Source organism: Mesoplodon mirus (assembly GCF_964341445.2).
Source record: "Mesoplodon mirus genome assembly, chromosome: 19".
Taxonomy (NCBI): Eukaryota; Metazoa; Chordata; class Mammalia; order Artiodactyla; family Ziphiidae; genus Mesoplodon; species Mesoplodon mirus.
This window is the reverse complement of record NC_138995.1, coordinates 61,881,288-61,899,595: the sequence shown is the minus strand read 5'-3', so window position 1 is coordinate 61,899,595 and position 18,308 is coordinate 61,881,288. Positions and strand designations below refer to the sequence as shown.

The following is an 18,308-nucleotide window of genomic DNA, read 5'->3' as shown; positions in this document are numbered from 1 at the left end:
TTCATCCTCTGCTTTAAGAAAAAGAAGGAAGATCCTTCCGTGCCCCAGCAACAATGCTCTAACCACTGCTTACAGCCAATGAGAAAATGTCAAACGTCTAACTCCTGTTCTTCAGTGAATTTCTGTTCAAAACAATCCTTCCCCATTTCCTCCTAAAACTCGATAAGAGGTGACCTCCCCTTTATCTCTTTAGACTTGCCTGTGATCCACCATAGCTGGCCTGTCCCAAATAGCAATTTTCTGCTATTCCCGAATAAACCATTTTGCTGCTAAGGTAACTGGCTATTTTATTTTTATGGTCGATACTCTTTGGTCCCAGGTGATCACTGCCAACCAAAGAATGTCACTTTCTGTCTGGCTCTACAAGGATTGAGTCATTAGCCACTGGAGTTACTCACCTTCGACACACCCTGAAGGGTGTTCAAGGCAGGGATCCGGAATGAGACACTCTGTGCTCTGGGAAAACTGGCAGAACAGGGCTTCAGAGAGTTAGATATTTTCAGGAGAAGATTTTATGAACCCAATTTCTTGCATCATCTCGTACTTAGAAAAGCACTAAAGTCATTAACTAAGGTATCTATTCCTCGTGAGTAGCAGCAACTTTCTACAGAGATGTGTGCTTGACGGCATGTACCCCTTCCCCAAAATCACATAGATGCTGATATCGGAGCAGTTCCTCAGAGCTCTCTGAGGGGCTGTCTCATGGGCAACAGTCCTCAGTACGTCCCCAAATAAAACAGAACCTCACAACTCTCACTGTGCATTTTGTGCATTTTTATTTCAGTCAACACCATTGATCTTTCTCTTCTTTTTAGAAAATATGTATCTGCTAACTTATTTTTTTATTGAAGTATAGTTGATTCACAATATTGTGTTTCAGGCATACAGCAAAGTGATTTGGTTTTATATATATATATATATATGAAAAAAGAATACGTGTGTGTTACTCATGTATTCTTTTTTTCAATTCTTTTCCACTATAGGTTATTACTAGACTTCCCTGTGCTATACAGCAAATCCTTGTTTATCTATTTAATATAGGGTAGTATGTATCTGTTAATCCCATACTTCTAAGTTATCCCTCCCCTCATTTCGCCTTTGGTAACCATAAGTTTGTTTTCTATGTCTGTGAATCTGTTTCTGTTTTGTAAATAAGTTCATTTGTACTATTTTTTAGATTCCACATGTAAGTGATATAATATTTGTCTTTTTCTGTCTGACTTCACTTAGTATGATCATCTCTAGATCCATCTAAGTTGCTGCAAATGGCATTATTTCATTCTTTTTTATGACTAGGTAATATTCCATTGCATATATGTACCACATCTTCTTTATCTATTCATCTGTCATGGACTCTTAGGTTACTTCCCTATCTTGGCTATTGGGAATAGTGCTGCAGTGAACATTGGGGTGCATGTATCTTTTCAAATTAGAGTTTTCATCTTTTCCAGATATATGCTCAGGAGTGGGATTGCTGGATCATATGGTAACTCTATTTTAGTTTTTTAAGTAACCTCCATACTGTTCTCCAGAGCGGCTGTACCAATTTACATTCCCACCAACAGTGTAGGAGGGTTCCCTTTTCTTCACACCCTCTCCAGCATTTATTATTCATAGAGTTTTTGATGATGGCCATTCTTTTATTCTTTCTTTCTTTCTTTTTTAACATCTTTATCGGAGTATAATTACTTTACAATATTGTGTTAGTTTCTGCTGTATAACAAAGTGAATCAGCTATACATATACATAGATCCCCATATCCCCACCCTCTTGAGCCTCCCTCCCACCCTCCCTATCCCACCCCTCTAGGTGGTCACAAAGCACCGAGCTGATCTCCCTGTGCTATGCAGCTGCTTCCCACTAGCTATCTATTTTACATTTGGTAGTGTATATATGTCCGTGCCACTCTCTCACTTCATCCCAGCTTACCCTTCCCCCTCCCCGTGTCCTCAAGTCCATTCTCTACGTCTGCGTCTTTATTCCTGTCCTGCCCCTAGGTTTGTTAGAACCTTTTTTTTTTTTTAGATTCCATATATATATGTGTTACCATAAGGTATTTGTTTTTCTCTTTCTGACTGACTTCACTCTGTATGACAGACTCTAGGTCCGTCCACCTCACTACAAATAACTCAATTTCGTTTCTTTTATGGCTGAGTAATATTCCGTTGTATATATGTGCCACATCTTCTTTATCCATTCTTCTGTCAGTGGACACTTGGGTTGCTTCCATGTCCTGGCTATTGTAAATAGAGCTGCGATGAACATTGTGGTACATGACTTTTTGAATTATGGTTTTCTCAGGGTATATGCCCAATGGTAGGATTGCTGGGTCGTATGGTAGTTCTATTTTTAGTTTTTTAAGGAACCTCCATACTGTCCTCCATAGTGGCTGTATCAATTTACATTCCCACCAACAGTGCAAGAGGGTTCCCTTTTCTCCACACCCTCTCCAGAATTTATTGTTTGTAGATTTTTTGATGATGGCCATTCTTACCAGTGTGAGGTGATACATCATTGTAGTTTTGATTTGCATTTCTCTAATGATTAGTGATGTTGAGCATCCTTTCATGTGTTTGTTGGCCATCTGTATATCTTCTTTGGAGAAATGTCTATTCAGGTCTTCTGCCCTTTTTTTTTTTTTTGCGGTACGCAGGCCTCTCACTGCTGTGGCCTCTCCCGCTGTGGAAAACAGGCTCCGGACGCGCAGGCTCAGCGGCCATGGCTTACGGGCCCAGCCGCTCTGCGGCATGTGGGATCTTCCCGGACCAGGGCACGAACCCGTGTCTCCTGCATCGGCAGGCAGACTCTCAATCACTGCACCACCAGGGAAGCCCCGCTACTGATGTATTTTTAAATGTTAAGTCATTCTGCATACAAGGTATAAATCCCACTTGGTTATAAAATAGTATTGTTATTATATAACTATATTATTTGCTCATTTTTATTAAGGATTCTTGAACAAGATTAGTTTGTAATATTTTATCACGTAATATCCTTAGTTGGGCTTTGAAATCAAGACTTTGCTCGAATTCCAAAATGGGATATAGAAAACAGTATAGATCTTCCTCAAAAAATTAAAAATAGAACTACCATATGACCCAGCAATCCCACTTGTGAGTATATATCTAAAGGAAATGAAAACAGAATCTCTAAGAGATTTCTGAATTCCCATGTTCATTGCAGCGTTATTCATAATAGCCAAGATATGGAAGCAACCTAAGTGTCAATCAACAGATGAATGGTTAAAGAAGATGTGGTATATTTATACAGTGGATATTATTCAGCCATGAGAAAGAAGGAAATCCTACCATTTGGAAAAGTAAGGATGGACCCTGAGGGCATCATGCTGAGTGAAATAAATCAGAGGAAGACAAATGCTGTATGATCTCACTTCTATAGGGCATCTAAAAAAAGCCAACTCGTAGAAATAGAGGGTAGAATTATTGTTTTTTAAGGGCTGGGGTGGGGAAAATGGGGAGATGCTGGCCAAAGGGTACCAGCTTGCAGTTGTAAGATGAAGTTCTGGGGATCTAATATATAGCATGGTAGTTATAGACAACAATACTGTACTCTAGACTGCAAAGCTGCTAAGAGACTAGATCTTGTTCTCAGCACAAAGAAAAAGAGAAATGGCAACTATGTGATGGGATGGATGTGTTAGCTAATGCTACAGTGGTAATCAAGGTGCAATATTTAAATGTATCAAATCAATATACTGCACACCTTAAACTTAAACAATGTTATATGTAATTATGTCTCAATATAAATAAATAGACAAATTCATGGGATATAAGGTATATTCTCTCTTTTTTCTCACTGAATTGTATTTTATAAGATTGGTGTTATTTTTCCTTTAAAGTTTGGATGAATTCACTTTGAAGTACTAAACACTGTTTTATATGTACTTATCTTGGGTTTCTCTGAGCTTCTGGAAGCAGTGGCTTGATGGCTGATCCAATTTGGGAAACAGAAATGGATCACCTTGGTTTTTTGTTTTGTTTTGTTTTGGTTTGGTTTTTGTTTGTTTGTTTTTTGGCCGTGCCATGCAGCATGCAGGATTGGGTTCCCTGACCAGGGATCAAACCCGTGCCCCCTGCATTGGGAGCACTGAGTCTTAACCACTGGACCACCAGGAAAGTTCCCAAAATGGATCACTTTGGATAATTAAAAGTTGGATAAAATTAAAATTAGATAAAACTGGATAATTTCTAGGTCATTATCTCCTCAAATATTGCTTTTTCTTCATTCTCTCTCTTCTTTGCTCCTACAGCTCCAATTGATCATATGTAGAGACTTTTTCCTGTGCTCCACAAGTCTCTTAGAATTTTCCTTTGGGTTTCCATTTTCTTTTCTGAGTACTTCAATCTGGATAGATTTATCTTATGTCCAGTTTATTGTTTTTGTCTTCTGCACTGTTCCAGGCCCCCATGACCATGAAGTCAGGGTCCAAAAATCATTAGGATCCAATGACACGAGAGGTCGTTGTCAGAAAAGCCATTGTGACTGGAGATGTCTTCAGTGACCAAAGTCACAAAATTCAAGGGAAGCCAGAAAAGCCACGGTCTGCTAAGCAAGACTTGGAACGTTAGCTCATCTCTCTTAGGACAGAAAGAATAAGTCACACCAGGTCTCTGAGTAATGCCTCTTGGTCATATGCTCTCCGGAGACTGTCTGAGCATCTGCTTCAGGGAAGATGCCCATTTTCCTTTGAGTCTCCTTTGCAAAGAGTGTGGGGTGTTAACGTGGCGAGCCAGCTCCCTAAACCAGCACTGTATTTTTATACAATATCAACCGCAAATACTAGCCACATGTGCGTTTTTAAATGTCCACACTAAAAAAGCAAAAAGAAACTGATGGAAAGTAATTATACTTATGTTTCATTTAACCCAATCTGTTTTAAAATGTTATCTTTTCAGTGTAAAAAATGACCAACGACATAGCTCACACTCTTCCTTTTTACTATGTCTTCCAGGTCCCAGCTGTGTTTTATAATTGAAGCACATCCCGGCTGAGACTGGCTTTGTGTAGACTGATCAACAGACACCTGCGGGTAGCGGCCACCACGCTTGATGGAGCATCTCTAAACACACCCTCGGTACCTGAAGTAAGCGGAGGTCTCCTTCAGTCAGTACCTCTGTCTCTGCCTCTGGCTCTTCCTCTCTTCTGTGTCGCTTAGTCTGACTTTATGCAAATTCTCTGTCTCTCCTTTTTTCTCTCTCTCTCTGTCTCTCTCAGTGTCCTTCTCTCCCACTGAGTCTGGAGGGCCTCTCCGTGTCACCAAGAACCTTTCTCTGTCCCCAAGAACCTAAGGTGGACCTCCCATACATGTCACTACCTGGATAAAAAGCTTAAAACAGCCCGTCTGAGCCCCATAGAGGACTGGGGCTAGCTGGGAGTGCTCACAGGTGATTGCAAGCCTCGGGGTATCAGTGGGAGCCCATTGTTCATAAGAGGATTGATGTTCACCCTCCATCAGTAGCATCTTAAAGTCCTTGCAAGGGCAGAATCCCAGAGCCTGGGGAGAAAACAGCCCAGGGATACTCATGACCAAGGGAAGCTCTCCAAGGAGGACCAGGGGAGAGGGCGAGGCAGGCAGGTGCTGTCCCGTCCATGGCCAGCACGTGCAAACAGAGGAACTGAAACAACCCACCTCGACAGACAGGTAGGCAGTGGAGCCCAACTTGACAGACAGGCAGGGTATGATGTGCGGAAGCTTAACCCCAAGTATGTTTCGGTTTTCCTGTTGACTTTCTCACAAAAAGGGAAGTAACTCCTTTCCTTGAGCTTTGTTCTTCTCACCGCCACCCCCATCAGCAGTGAGGGATGCTTCGTAGCATAACAGATGTTTCAACAGCTTTGCAAGCAAACCGCTGCTCACTTATCTGAAACACCATCCACGACCCAGCATCAAGTTCAGATGGGTAATTTGGTTCTTTTCGCAAATGAATTTTATTTCTTAGACTAGTTTTAGGTTCACAGCAAAATTGGGCAGAAGAGGGGCCTTCCCTGGTGGTGCAGTGGTTAAGAATCCGCCTGTCAATGCAGGGGACAAGGGTTCGAGCCCTGGTCCGGGAAGATCCCACATGCCACAGAGCAACTAAGCCCGTGCGCCACAACTGCTGAGGCTGTGAGCCACAACTACTGAAGCCTGCACACCTAGAACCCATGCTCCACAACAGGAGAAGCCACCGCAATGAGAAGCCCGTGCACTGCAACAAAGAGTAGCCCCCGCTCACCACAACTAGAGAAAGCCCACGTGCAGCAACAAAGACCCAATGCCGCAATAAATAGATAGGTAGATAGATAGATAGGTAGGTAAATAAATAACTATTGAGCAGAAGAGGAATTCCCTGACTGTCCAGTGGTTAGAACTCTGCGCTGTCACTACCGAGGGCCCAGGTTCAATCCCTGGTCAGGGAACTAAGATCCCACAAGCTGTGCAGTGCGGCCAAAAAAGAAAAAACAATTGAGCAGAAGATACCAAGGTTTCCCATACACCCCCTGCCCCCAGACATGCACAGCCTCCCGCATTATCAACACGCTGGCACCAGAGTGGTACATGTGTTATCAGCTGGCACCAGAGTGGTGCACGTGTTACAACTGATGAACTTACATTGACACCTCATAACCACCCAAAGCCCGTAGTTTACATGGGGCCTCACTCTTTTTCTTTTTTTCTGAATTTATTTTTTTAATATAGCAGGTTCTTATTAGTTATCTATTTTATACATATTAGTGTAAGAGGGCTCACTCTTGGTGTTGTACATTTTATGTGTTCGGACAAACGTATAATGCCATGCATCCACCACTGCAGTGTCATACAGAGTAGTTTCACTGCCCTAAAATTCCTCTCTGCTCCACCTGTTCATGCTTCCCTCCTTCCTAACCCCGGCAACAACTGATCTTTTTACTGTATCCATAGTTTGTCCTTTTCCAGAATGTCATAGAGTTGGAATCATCCGGCATGTAGCCTTTTCAGACTGACTTCTTCCACTTGGTAATAAGCATTTAAAGTTCCTCCATGTTTTTTCATGGCTTGATAGCTCGTATCTTTTTAGCACTGAATAATATTCCATTGTGGATGGACCACGGTTTATTTATCTATTCACCTGCTGAATAGCATCTTGGTTGCTTCCAAGTTTTGGCAGTTATGAAAAAGCAGCTGCTTTAAACATCTGTGTGCAGATTTTTTTTTTTTTTTTTTTTGTGGTACGCAGGCCTCTCACTGTTGTGGCCTCTCCCATTGCGGAGCACAGGCTCCGGACGCGCAGGCTCAATGGCCATGGCTCACGGGCCCAGCTGCTCCGCGGCATGTGGGATCTTCCCAGACCGGGGCACGAACCCCTGTCCCCTGCATCGGCAGGTGGACTCTCAACCACTGCGCCACCAGGGAAGCCCTGTGTGCAGGTTTTTATGTGGACATAACATTTTTTTAAATATCTTTATTGGAGGATAATTGCTTTACAATAGTGTGTTAGTTTCTGCTTTATAACAAAGTGAATCAGTTATACATATACATATGTTCCCATATCTCTTCCGTCTTGCATCTCCCTCCCTCCCACCCTCCCTATCCCACCCCTCTAGGTGGTCACATAACTTTTCAGTTCATTTAAGTAAATACCAAGGAGCACAATTGCTGGATCATGTGGTAGTTAGCAGGTTGAGTTTGGTAAGAAACTGCCAAATGGTCAAAATGTACCATTTTGCATTTCCCACCAGCAATGAATGAGAGTTTCTATTGCTCCACATCCTCGCCAGCCTTTGGTGTCAGTGTTTTGGATTTTGGCCACTCTGAGTAGGTGTGTAGTGGAAACTTGGTTGTTAAGATATTGAAAGAAGTGCAGAGCATGGGCTGAGAAGTCAGACGGAATGAGATCTTCCTCCCATCCCGTCTCCTACAACAGCCTTGGACAAGTCCCTTTCCCCATAAACTTTCATAAATGTGAGTTTTGTGAGTTCCCTTTCTTCAGAAGCCTGTTGACCAATATTTAGTCATTGCCTGTCATACGCTTGGTGTTTGGGATATAGGAGTGAACAAAACAGATATGGTCCCTGTGCTCAGCAGAGCTTCCATCCAATGAGGGGTTAGAATCAATCAATTACTTAGCTACTCATCAATTATTTAACTACCATTGTGATATGAAAAAGGGGTAACACCACTGTAACAGGTCAACCCTGAAATACCAGTGCCTGAACACAAAGGGAGTTTGTTTCTTACTTATGACCAATGTGGGTCTTCCTGGGAAGAATTTGAATTTCCTGTCTTAGGAGGTCTCAGGAACATCAGCCTCTTCCATTTGTGGCCCCACCATCCTCGTGGGCAACAGTGTCCTCTGCTTCCAACCAAAGGAAAGAGTAAGAGAAAGCAGAAAGGCTGTGTCCACCTGTAAGTCGCTGGCCTGGAAGTGATACATATTATTTCTGCCCAACTTTCTTGGCTATAATTACTTACTACAGTCACAAGCAGATGCAAGGGAGACCAGACAATAAAGCTCCTTGTAGGGAGCCACCTGCCAGGAGCATGGATAACAAAGGAGCGTGTCATTATGACCCCTCCAACTGCTGCACCATCTGAGCTGATGGATGCCTCAGTACTAGAAGGAACTAGAAGCTAAACTGGAGTTCTGAGGAACATTAAAGGCATGCACTTCCATGTTCTCTCCACAAACCCACCAAGTGCTGGCGAAGCTGAAGGTAGGTGTCAAGAGTAACCAGAGGACAGGGAGGTGGCCGTGGGAGGGGGGGTTGGTTCCTCACCTCCCTCGCCCTCTGTTCTTGTCTCTGTGAAGGGCTCCACGTGGCCCATTCATTTCCCCCTTGAGCTGAACACGACAGGTGGGACCTGAGACTGGGCAACCTCTGGATAGGCGTCCAACCTGAAATCGCCAGCCGTGGCTTTGGCTGCCATAGTGACTGCGGCAAAGGCCTGAATTGTCTGCTACCATGTACTATGGGTAGTTGGGTAATCTGGACATGTTCCTGAACTCTGGTGAAATCTTTATCCCAGAGCTCAAGATTTCCATCTCTATCCAGACAGAATTCATCAGACCTGGACAGCTCCTAGCCCCAGAGGGTCATGAAATTCTTCTGGTCTAACACCGAGTCTGGATCATCCAGGAAAATGACTCTAGAGTAGCTTTCTAGAAGGGGATCAAATCTAGAGCCTCACGGGACTCCCCTGGTGGCCCAGCGGTTAAGACTGCATGCTTCCAATGCAGGGGGCGTGAGTTCGAGCCCTGGTCAGGGAACTATGATCCCACATGCTGTGTGGTGCAGCCAAAAAGAAAAACCTAGAGTTTCACGGAGTCCAAGCACTTAAAAGTTTAGACTCCAAAAGCACTCCCCAAATACACTCACCATCCCAGCCTTTTCTTATCCAGTTCCGGCTCTGCTGGTGAGAGTCGCTTGCATTGATCCAGGATAGACCTTAGCACTTTAGGACACAGACTTACTCTCTCGTATCCAAATCTTGTGGCCCAGACTCAGCCCTAGTAGAGAAATCCAGGTTTAAAATGCTCCATTCTTCACTCAGAATCCATATTTGATTAAGCCCCTAAGCTCCGGGTTCAAGGCCAGGGCAGGGAAGCCTTATTCTTGGGTAGACAGTACCTTCTTTTCATAGTCTCTGCTCCCCCTTGAATCACTAAGGTCCCATAGCATCGATCCAACCAGGACTATAGTCTAGGGAAGGACCTGGATTTTCAGCATCCTGGTCCCCCAGCCCAGAGATCCCCTCCTGCCATGTCAGAACTGACCAATGGAAAACCAAAAAGTAAACATGGCGGGCACGATGCTGCCTGCCCAAGACTCAGCCTTGCCAACAGACAGATGTACGGGCTGTGGCGGTCAGAGACTCACTCAGTCCGAACCATCTTGTGGTTTTCTTACTAAAGTGGTTTAACAGAAAGTCCATCCACATGGCCTACTTCCTCCTTCCCTTGACGGGGGGTTTGTTCCCCCCGAGAGGAGGACTGTTCCAACCACACTCATGCCCTGCTTGAATCTCCCCTCCAGACACCGAATCCAGATTGGCAAGGCTGGCCCTAGGGTGTGAGAGGGATTCTGAGCACCGACAGGAATTAGACATAAATGATACTGTAATGCCGGCTGTGTCTCATGTAGAACGTGGGACCTGAAGCGAGTCACCTTCCTAAGGAGGTGTGATTCGGCGGCTTTCCTTTTTTGTTGTTTCAACAAATACATATTTATTGGGTGTCTCTTAAGGACCTGAGTCTGTGCCAAGCATTTGAAATATGCAAATTAATGGAGCTCCCAGTCTAATGAGGAAGACACACATCAAAGTTCTCCAAAAATCATGTGATTGCAGGGGTGCTATCTAACCTCTAGCAACACTAGATTTTTTTTCCCCAACACATCAACCTCAAAAGCTCAGTAGTTTGTCTCAGTGGAATGTCTGTTTCTCGCTCATGTAACCCTTCAGTGCAGGTGCCCCCAGGTCGGCAGTTGGAGTTCTTCCATGGGGTGACCCATGCTCCCAGGATTCTTCCAACTTTTGGCCCCAGCACCCACTAAGATCTTGGAGTACTCTGCTACCAGAGAGGGGAAGGAGAATGAGAGAGTGAAAATGACGCATCCATTTCTTTCTTCTTTTTTTATTTAATTAAGTTATTTATTTTTGGCTGCGTTGGGTCTTCGTTGCTGCGTGCAGGTTTTCTCTAGTTGTAGCGAGCGGGGGCTACTCTTCGTTGCGGTGCGCGAGTTTCTCATTGTGGTGGCTTCTCGTTGCGGAGCACGGGCTCTAGGCACGTGGGCTTCAGTAGTTGTGGTGCGCGGGCTCAGTAGTTGTGGTGCACAGGGTCTAGAGCACAGGCTCAGTAGTTGTGGCACACGGGCTCAGTAGTTGTGGCGCACGGGCTTAGTTGCTCTGCGGCATGTGGGATCTTCCCAGACCAGGGCTCGAATCCGTGTCCCCTGCGTTGGCAGGCAGATTCTTAACCACTGCAACACCAGGGAAGTCCCACATCCATTTCTTCTTTTAAAAATCCTGAAGTGGCAGGTATCACCTCTGCTCTCATTCCATTGATGAGAATTCATCACGAGTCCACAGCTGGGTGTAAGAAAGTCTGGTAATACAGTGTCTTGTGGGACAGCTGTGGAGCAGTGATAACACAGTATATGAGAAGCCATGAAAGTGTGGTGCATGGTAAGCCATAGCTGCTCACGTCGTAGGCGCTCCAAGGGAAAAAGTGGCTATGACTCTGTGTAAAAAGGGGACTTGACCTTGAGTGCAGACCTCGGGGAAGGTCCCCCCCTGATGATGCTGAGCTTAAGTAGGAGTGTGAGGATGGATGAACTGTCAGCAGAGCTGAGAGTTGAGGAGAATCTAGGCAGAATCCTGACTCTAGCCCTGAGTCAGGAAATAATTTTGCGAGTTCTAGGAAGTTGACACAATTCCCAAAGCACTGGAAACTGGAAGACATTGAGGAGATGCTTCAATAGGGATTGAATGTGCAGGGCTTTGTAAAAGGCGGTATAAAGATTTGGGATTTGATCTTTAGAATAACGGGAAAGGTTTTAAACGTAAGCCTGGCATAATTAGATTTTTGTCTAAGATACGTCTGTACGGCCACTTCATGGAGACAGAATTGGAGGAGGCAATAAAAATAAGGGCTCACGGGCCTCCCTGGTGGCGCAGTGGTTGAGAGTCCGCCTGCCGATGCAGGGGATACGGGTTCGTGCCCCGGTCTGGGAGGATCCCATATGCCGCGGAGCGGCTGGGCCCGTGAGCCATGGCCGCTGGGCCTGCGCATCCGGAGCCTGTGCTCCGCAACGGGAGAGGCCACAACAGTGAGAGGCCTGCATACCGCAAAAAGAAAAAAAAAAAAAAAAAATAAGGGCTCACATTTTCTGAGCACCTATTATATGCCAGTCACTGTTCTGAGTTCTCCATATGGATAGTTTTCTTAATTCTCACAAGACTCAGTAAAGGAGTAGATCTGTTTTACAGATGAGGACAGTGAGGCTCAGAGGGGCAACTAATTTGATTAGTGCTGTGCATCAAATAAGTGTTGGAGGTGGATTTCAACCTGGGAAGAGCCTATGTTCTCACCTATTATTGTGATACTATATTTAGCAATAATATATAATATAAATGTACATTTTATAGTTATTAAAGGAAACAAAAACTGTGTGTATAGACCAGTTAAGGAGCTCTTGCCCTCCAGGGAAGAGTTGAGTTGCTTGGGGTAGGGTGACAGCTGTAAGGATGTTTTAAAAACGCACGGTTTCAAGAATGGAAACTAGACTGAAAAGAAATGCTGATGGAAGCTTGGTTCCCAGAAATGTCTGACTACGTTGTTTTAGATTAAACTTTCCACTGCAAAAAAATAAAACAAAACAAACAAAAACAGAGAAAAAGCATAAAGAACATCTGTTTGTCAGCCTTGAAGAGCTTTCAAAGCAGACAGAATTTATGGTTCCAAGTTACAAAAGGGGAAGCAAACCAAGAGAGGGGGATTTATCACTTGGGGATAGTTTTACACTGACAGTTTGCTGATACGAAAAGTAAAAGCAGCAGAGAAGAGACTGAAAAGCTGGATGGAACTTTTGGCCATCTCATTAAACGTATTTTCAAATTGAGGGCATCAGGCAGAAGGGTCCATCAGGAGGAAGTACCCCATAAACATCCCTGAAGGGTCACATCCTGGGATGAAGGTGATCTGGGCATTAGCAACACCTCAGAAGGGGAGAAGCCCAGTTTTAAAAAGTGAAAAGGACTGGCCTCCAGTCCACCTGCCTGCCAGAAGCAAAAACATATCCTCTCTGGAGGAGAACAGCCATACAGAGTGGCAAAGTATCCCCAGAAACATCACACGCAATTTTTGGCACATAATCAAAAGCAATGAGGCATCATGTGGTTAAGATTAACCCAAAGAACCCAGAGGGGGGGAAAAGGTATGTAATAGAAATAGACCACTTTGGGCTTCAAATCATTATAACCACTATGTACAAATAAATGGCAAGATGGGGAATTTCAACAAAGAACTAGAAAATATGAAAACAGATAAATACAAATTCTAGAACTGAAAAATGTAGTTACTGAAACTGTGAACTCAACTATGGGGTTAACAGCAAATTGGACTCAGCTGAAGAGAGAAAGAGTGACCTGAGACATAGGTCCCAGAGACCTATCCAGACAGAGGTACAGAGAGACTGAAGAATAAATATTCAGGAGAGGGCATGAGTTACCTCAATAAAATAAAGGGCATGAGACAAGTATGGGACATGCTAAAAAGGTCCAACATATGTGTAACTGGAGTCCCATTAAGGGGAAGAGAGAGCAGAGGGAGGGATGGAGAGAAGGAAGCGAGAGAGAGAACTGCAGAACTGCAATCTCATCTCACCACTTCTGCTAACACAGCCCTGGTCTGAACCACATCAGCCGTCACCTGGATCATTGCAAGAGCCCCCTAACCTCCCCTGCCGACTTGTTATTGCTTTGTTTGGTTTGGGTTTTTAACATTCTTTTTTATATTCTTTTCCATTATGGTATATCCCAAGATATTGAATATAGTTCCCTGGGCTATACAGTAGGACCTTGTTTATCCATTCTATGTGCAATAGTTTGCATCTGCTAATCCCAAACTCTCAATCCATGTCTCCCCCACACCCACTCCCGCTTGGCAACCGCAAGTCTGTTCTCTATGTCTGTGAGTCTGTTTCTGTTTCTTAGATAGGTGCATTTGTGGCATATTTTAGATTCCACATGTAAGTGATATCATATGGTATTTGTCTTTCTCCCCCTACTCATTTTTAACCTCCCCCACTTGGTCTAATCTCAAGCAGCAGTGTCACCCCGTTAAACAATAATTCCTCCCAGAATTGGGGCCAAGCCCGGCAGATAGGGGACGGGGGACACAGCCATGGCTGCCAAAGCACTAGGGATGCCAGCCAAGCTCGGTTCTGGAGTTTGGGTGGATCTAGATGAGAGAAAATGACTAGCCAACATTATGGCTGTCATTCTCGGAAGTCATTTCCTTGAGAGTAAAAATCTGTTGAAGGAAAAAGGTGGATCTTACAAAAATGATGATGAGGCAACCGAGAAAAGCTCGCCAAAAGCTGATTCCTATGGAACGTTTTATTATTCCTGGGAAATTATGGGATAAAATAGGACTTTGGCTTTGGACGGAGGCCTCGCTGAGAAGAACAATAGTAGAGGTGTTCACAGGGAGAGATGCTCACTGTCCACCTCCAGTCCCCAGAGCCGGGAGGAGGCTGTCAAGTAAGACCCTGGTCTGTCTCCTTTGAGAGGGAAGGTCTGAGGTGTACGTTACCAGTTCCCAATTACCAGCCCTCAGAATGGAGGTGCAAGCATGATGTCTGGGTGTCCACACCAGGATGTCCCCAAGAGGACTGAAGGCAGCTCTCCTGAAATGGTTGGCACTGTTTCCATATATATAATACACCAATCCATTCATGAAAACCAAATCTCTTGTTCCTCAAAAAACTAAAACTAGAACTACCATGTGATCCAGCAATCCCACCTCTGGGTGTTTATCCAAAGGAGATGAAAACCCGATCTCGAAGAATTATCTGCACTCCTGTGTTCATTGCAGCATTATTCACAATATGCACAAGATATGGAGACAACCTAAGTGTCCATCAATGGATGCATGGATAAAGATGTGGTGTGGGACTTCCCTGGTGGTCCAGTGGTTAGGACTCTGCACTTTCACTGCTGAGGGCCCGGGTTCAATCCCTAGTCGGGGAACTAAGATCCCGCAAGCCATGTGGCTCGACCAAAATTAAATAAAATCACTTATTAAAAAAAAAAAGATGTGGTGTATATATGAATACTACTCAGCTACCAGAAAAAATGAAGTCCTACTATTTGCCATAACGCGATGGTTGGATCTTGAGGGCATTATATTAGGTGACATGAGTAAGACTGAGAAAGACAAATACTGTATGATATCACTTATATGTGGAATCTAAAAAAAGCGAAACAGTGACAGAGAGTGGAATGGTGGTGACCAGGGGCAAGCGGGTGGAGGAAATAGGGAGATGTGGTTTAAGGATACAAACTTGCAACTAGTAGATGAGTCCTGGGGATCTAATGCATAGTATAGTGATTATGGACAATAGAACTGTCTTCTAAACATTAAACCTGCTAAGACGCTAGATCTTGAATGTTCCCACCGCAAGAAGAAATTATAATTATGCGACACAACAGAGGTGTTAGCTAACGCTACAATGGCAATCATACTTCAATATAAACGTATCAAATCAGTATGTGGTTCACCTCATTCTTAGACAATATTATATGGCAGTTGTATCTCAATTAAAAAAAAACGTTGGGGGGGACTTCCCTGGCAGTCCAGTAGTTAAGACTCTGTGCTTCCACTGCAGGGGCACGGGTTTGATCCCTGGTGGGGGAACTAGGATCCCACATGCTGCATGGCACGGCCAAAAAGAAAAATAAATACAAACAAACAAACAAATGGGATCTTTCTCCAAAATACAAGCCGGATTCCATGGAATAAAGCACGCGGATAATAAAATACAATTTGGCAATAAAATTCAACCCAAACTAGCCACTTTGTATCACTCTGCTCAGAATCATTCCAGGGCTCGCCATCTCAGTCAGATTTACAGGGCTCCGCATCTTCTGTCATTGTATCTCCTCACTGGCTCTGCTTCAGCCACATGGGTATCTTTGCTATGCCTAGAACACCCCGAGCATGCTTCTGCCTCAGGACCTTTGCACATGCCGTTTTCTCTGCCTGGAATGTTCTTCCGCCAGAGATGCACATGGCTCCTCACCACATCCTGTCCTCTAGTCCTGCTCCAATGTTTCCTTCTCACTTAGACCTTCCCAGACCACCATCCTTTCTAAAACTGCTACACCGCCTCCAGTTTGTATATTTATCTTTTGCTGTTTTTTAATTTTCCTTCAGCATGTATCACTAGCCTTGTTATGTATTTTCTTACTAATATTCTTTACTGTCTGTCTCCCTCTAGAATGTATTGCTATTCTAATCTCTAGAGGTTTGTTTTTTTTTTTGGTAGTGTTTCCCATTGTATCCTTGTATCTAGAACAGTAACCGGCACATAGTAGATATTCAGTAAAAAAAAAACAAAAAAACAAAAAAACATATATATATATATATATTTTTTTTTTTTTTTTTTTTTTTTTTTTTTTTGCAGTACGCGGGCCTCTCACTGTCGCGGCCTCTCCCGTTGTGGAGCACAGGCTCCGGACGCGCAGGCCCAGCAGCCATGGCTCACGGGCCCAGCCGCTCCGCGGCACGTGGGATCTTCCCGGACCGGGGCAGGAACCCATGTCCCCTGCATCGGCAGGTGGACTCTCACCCACTGCGCCACCAGGGAAGCCCAATAAATTTTATTTTTAAAAGTGTTTTGTGTTGTTTAAATAAGTAGAACATACTATAGAAGAATAACTTTATAACATCCAGGACCGAGGAGGAGTTTCTTAGATTCTTTTCCACGCTTAGTTTCTCAATCCAACTGGAGTTAATTTTTGCATATGGTGTAAATTAGGAATCTAATTGTTCTATTTTTCCAAATGGACAATTAATGCTCCTTTTTTTTTTTTTGCATCCAATCAATAGATCTTTACTGGGTACCTGCTCGATGTCAGACATTTGTTGAAGGAATAGCTAGGTTTCTCCTTGTGATTTATTTTGAAAATTGTACAATCAGGTACTTTTATTATTTTTAAATTTATTTTATTGAAGTAGAGTTGACTTACAATGTTGTGTTAATTTCTGCTGTACGACAAAGTGATTCAGTTATACACGTATATACATTCTTTTTCATATTCTTTTCCATTGTGGTTTATCCCAGGATATTGGGACAGTTAATGGTCTTAATTTCATTCATGATAGTGTTTCTTTTCTCCACTGGTATGTGATGCTCTGATAATCAAAAATAAATACATAAGTAATTGCTACCTGTAAGGCGCTGAGGGCACAGGCTTAATGAGAACAGATAAGGTACCAAGGTCCCTTCTAAGCCTGGTGTCCATTCCCATCACCTTCCCAAACACAACCCCAAACCTTTCACTCAAGTAGTTCCCTTTTTGTTCCTCCACAGCGCCCTCTGCTGCCTCCTGTCAGATCCCACATCACAGAATGCCTAGATAACATGGACATTTCCCACATCTGTCCCCTACCCTAATTCACAAGCAGCTCCAGGGCTGCTTCATCTCTGTCCCCAGAACGCAACATAGGCCCAGGAAAGTGACTGCTAAGAGTCTAAGTGAATAAATCAGCCAGCATTTGTGGTTTTCTCTTTGGCAAAAAAAAAAAAAATTTCCAGATAAACTCACGACTGTTGTGGAATATTCAAAAAATACAGAACAGTGCACAGAACAAGCATCACCCATCAGTTATACTCCAGAGAGAACCACTGTACTTTGCCTCCTTTTATGCACTTTTTTTCCCATTTTTTTATTGTGGTAAAATACACATAACATAAAAGGTACCATCATAACCGTTTATAAGTGTCCAGTTCAGTAGGATTAAGGACATTTACATTGTTGTACAACCGTCACCACCATCCATCTCTAGGACTATTTTCATCCTGCAAAACTGAAACTCTGTACATTAAACAACCAAGCCCCACCCCCCTTCCTCCATCCCCTGTCAATCACCATTCTACCTTCTATTTCTATGAATTTGACTATTCTAGGAACCTCATAGAAGTGGAATCGTCCAACACTTGTTATTTTCTGGGTTTATTTTATAGTAGCCATCCTATTGAGTGTGAGGTGGGTTTTATCCAGTATTAAAGGCTGTTTTGAGATATCAAAATCCTGGGTCAGTCCTCCCCTCCTGAACTCATCCTGCAGCCTTTTGATGGGCTCCACATGGTGGGACGCTTTGGGGCTGGGTTAGGGGTTGGTTTCTGCTCCTCCTCCAGGTTTCTCCTGTAGCTGGATTCCCACCAAGCACAGGGAGTTGGGCACGTTGCGAGTCTGTGTCTCCCGTGTTTCAGAGAGCTGCTAGAATCCAGGAGATGGACCAGGTCCCTTTCGTGAACATCATCTCATTCCGCTCAGACCTTTTTCCGAGATCCCATTTCAGTTCAGTTCAAGTGGGAAAGGGGGAGTGGAATTCCATGCAGACTCAGGCCAGCTGGGTCTTTCACTGCTCAAATGGTTGAGGAGTGAAGGAAGCTGGGCCTCGAGGCTTTGGGTTGGCGGATGCTTGGCAGGGGTGGGGGTGTTTGCAAGTAGGGTGATGGAAATGTAATCGAGTGTCCAATTTATATATTTAACATTAATGATAACGAGGATAGTTAGCATTTGATAAGCAATTTCCAGG

General features: G+C 43.9%; 1 protein-coding gene across 8 annotated transcripts in view; it reads left to right on the top strand.

Moving 5' to 3' along the window:
* TTYH1 (tweety family member 1) overlaps positions 1 to 18,308 on the top strand; it is a 60,771-nt gene that overhangs the window by 7,068 nt on the left and 35,395 nt on the right. For all 8 annotated transcript variants that reach the window (XR_014292034.1, XM_082605747.1, XM_082605748.1 and 5 more), the window contains exon 2: positions 4,973 to 5,104. The gene's annotated coding sequence lies outside the window, so the exon portion shown is untranslated. The remainder of the gene's footprint in view (positions 1 to 4,972; positions 5,105 to 18,308) is intronic.